This window comes from Marmota marmota, unplaced genomic scaffold (genome assembly GCF_001458135.2).
Source record: "Marmota marmota marmota unplaced genomic scaffold, marMar, whole genome shotgun sequence".
Classification (NCBI taxonomy): Eukaryota; Metazoa; Chordata; class Mammalia; order Rodentia; family Sciuridae; genus Marmota; species Marmota marmota.
The window spans coordinates 27,855,664-27,857,913 of record NW_025999949.1 but is presented as its reverse complement, the minus strand read 5'-3'; the positions used below and the strand labels follow the sequence as shown (position 1 = coordinate 27,857,913).

Sequence of the window (2,250 nt, the reverse complement as noted above, 5' to 3'; positions counted from 1 at the left end):
TCATTTGAACTCATCCTAACAGATTTCCCAATCTAAAAAATCTCAGAAGTTTCTTATTTAATTTGCTTTTGAAAAGGCAAAATAAATTTGACATTTTCACTTCTATTAATTCTATTTAAATTAGTCATCTGTTGTTTGTTACAGCATTTTTATTAAGCATGTAGATTCTAGATTTATACCATCTAAATTTAATCAGTGGAATTTTGCTATCTACTAATCATAGGATCCTGGGTAAGGTACTTAGCCACATGAAGCTTCAGGACTCAGTATTTTAGGCAGTAAAATAGGAATGATAAAAAATAGAGATGGACCTTATTCAAAGAATCACTAGAATGATAAACAAAATGTTCATAAGGGAGAGTCTGATAGCTAATAGTTGTTGGAAAATTATTACGCACCTTATCATGATCCTTATGTGTAGTTGCTAGAGGCCAGGGGATACAGGCCCTACAAAAACCAATCATCCCTTCAGGGAGCTCACTGTTTCATGGGAGAAGCAATAGACAGGTAGACATGTAAGCAAATGAGGCATAGCCAGTCCCTTTGGTAGGGACCATACTTAAGTGTCCAGAACAGACTACTGAACAACACAGAAAGGAGTCTTCCGCTTTCCTTGGGGATGTCAAAGGAGGTTTCATGTAGAGACAACACGTTCAGGCTTTGAAGGATAAGGTGAGTGGTGTTTGGAGGGAGGGAAACGGGATCAAATTAAGAGGAGGAAATCGTGTGCAAAAAAGACACCAAGTTAACAAAATATTGTCCCTAGATCATAATAGAAATCCAGCCCAAGTAAATATGCAGGTAATAAAGGACAGCATGATGCAAATCCCATCCTACTCTCAACACAGTGGATTGACTTTGCTTGCCTGTAGTGTTTTGAAATCATTTGATGATTTGCATATTCCAAAAGCACAATATTTGTTCTGTGCCAATGCTGTCATTCAAAAACTGAATGCTTTTTGAACTGAGTGGTACCATTTCGTCCCAACAATAGAACAATATTTGAATTTCATTGTGTTGATCATGTTCTTGTTTTAAGAGAGACCATGATGACACCCTTATAGCCAAGAAACACTTGGAGTCAGCTGAGCAGAGATGATGTTTTCTCCCTGTTACCTTAGCTCCAACCTCAGAGGTTATAAAATTCTTGGAGTTCTTCCTGCAGTGTGCTGTGCTCATTCATTAGCCCCAGCAGAGTCTTTTTATCTGATTGGGTCCAATCTCCCCCTCCAAAGGCCTGCCTCCTTTTGCTGCTGAATAAATCACCCTGGGATATGTCCAGACTGAAGAAAGATTTTTGTAGAAAAATTCCATCTGCATTCAACAGGCAGAGTCTTAGGCCCCCAACGAGAAAGAATTGAGAAATTGAAGAGATGTATCCCACTGCCAAGTTTGCTAATATGGTAATTAGCCCAGATGACTTGGGGCAATGCCCCCATTCTTCCAACTCTCTGCCAGGTCTGAGCTCCCTTCTCAAATCAAGATACTTGTTACCCACTCGAGAGTTCCAGTAGGACTGGTGGGAGGAGTGCAAGGAATTCGAAGGAAGAAGCAAGCAATTTTCCTCTTATTCCTCGACTTGATTATTTTATTAAGGCCTAGACAACTGCAAAACAGTTGTTTGAGGTGATTCGCACTTAACTTTCAGTCCCATTGGGTAAGATAGCTAGTGTGGAAATTCTTTACAGTTACTTTAATTCTACAATCTGAGTTAAAAATAGAATCGACCCTCTTTCTCTTGAAAATTGAGAGTTTAATTTTGTTCTCTTTCTTGAGGAATGGTAGGATACAACTCTCAAGGGGTGGATTGGAAGGTATATTTTTCAGGGTGTGTAACAAATTCCAAAAATCTGCTGGTTAAGGGTGGAAACAAACGTTAGAAGACTCCTTCCTCTTCATTCTGGGATTCTCTGTGTAAGACAGGTGATCCATGTGCCTTGGGGGGGGGGGGTGTTAACAAGCAAAGAGTTAAACCTTGTGTTTCTGGGACATGGCCATGCGAATAACCCAGGAGATGGTGGTGTGTGGTTGAGGAAAGGGGCATCCGCTTCAGGAGCTATTCTTTCTCAGGGCAACGGGGAGACAGGAGTTTCTTTTCAGAACAGGGAAATCGCTCGCTCAGGGGAACTGGGGGCTGCCAGGCGAGGCGGTCATTTGGGCTTTCATGGGACGCCACTGGGCGCCGCGAAAGCGCCCAGGGCCTGACGTCATTGGCCATCAGCTGACTGTGTTCTAGGCCCGGGCTCCACC

General features: G+C 42.0%; 1 protein-coding gene across 2 annotated transcripts in view; it reads left to right on the top strand.

Moving 5' to 3' along the window:
* The first annotated feature begins 1,377 nt into the window (after nucleotides 1-1,377).
* The window catches only part of Adcy8 (adenylate cyclase 8), a 221,257-nt gene continuing 220,384 nt past the window's right edge, over nucleotides 1,378-2,250 (top strand). For both annotated transcript variants that reach the window (XM_015486609.2, XM_015486608.2), the window contains exon 1: nucleotides 1,378-2,250. This exon is cut by the window's right edge and continues 3,067 nt beyond it. The gene's annotated coding sequence lies outside the window, so the exon portion shown is untranslated.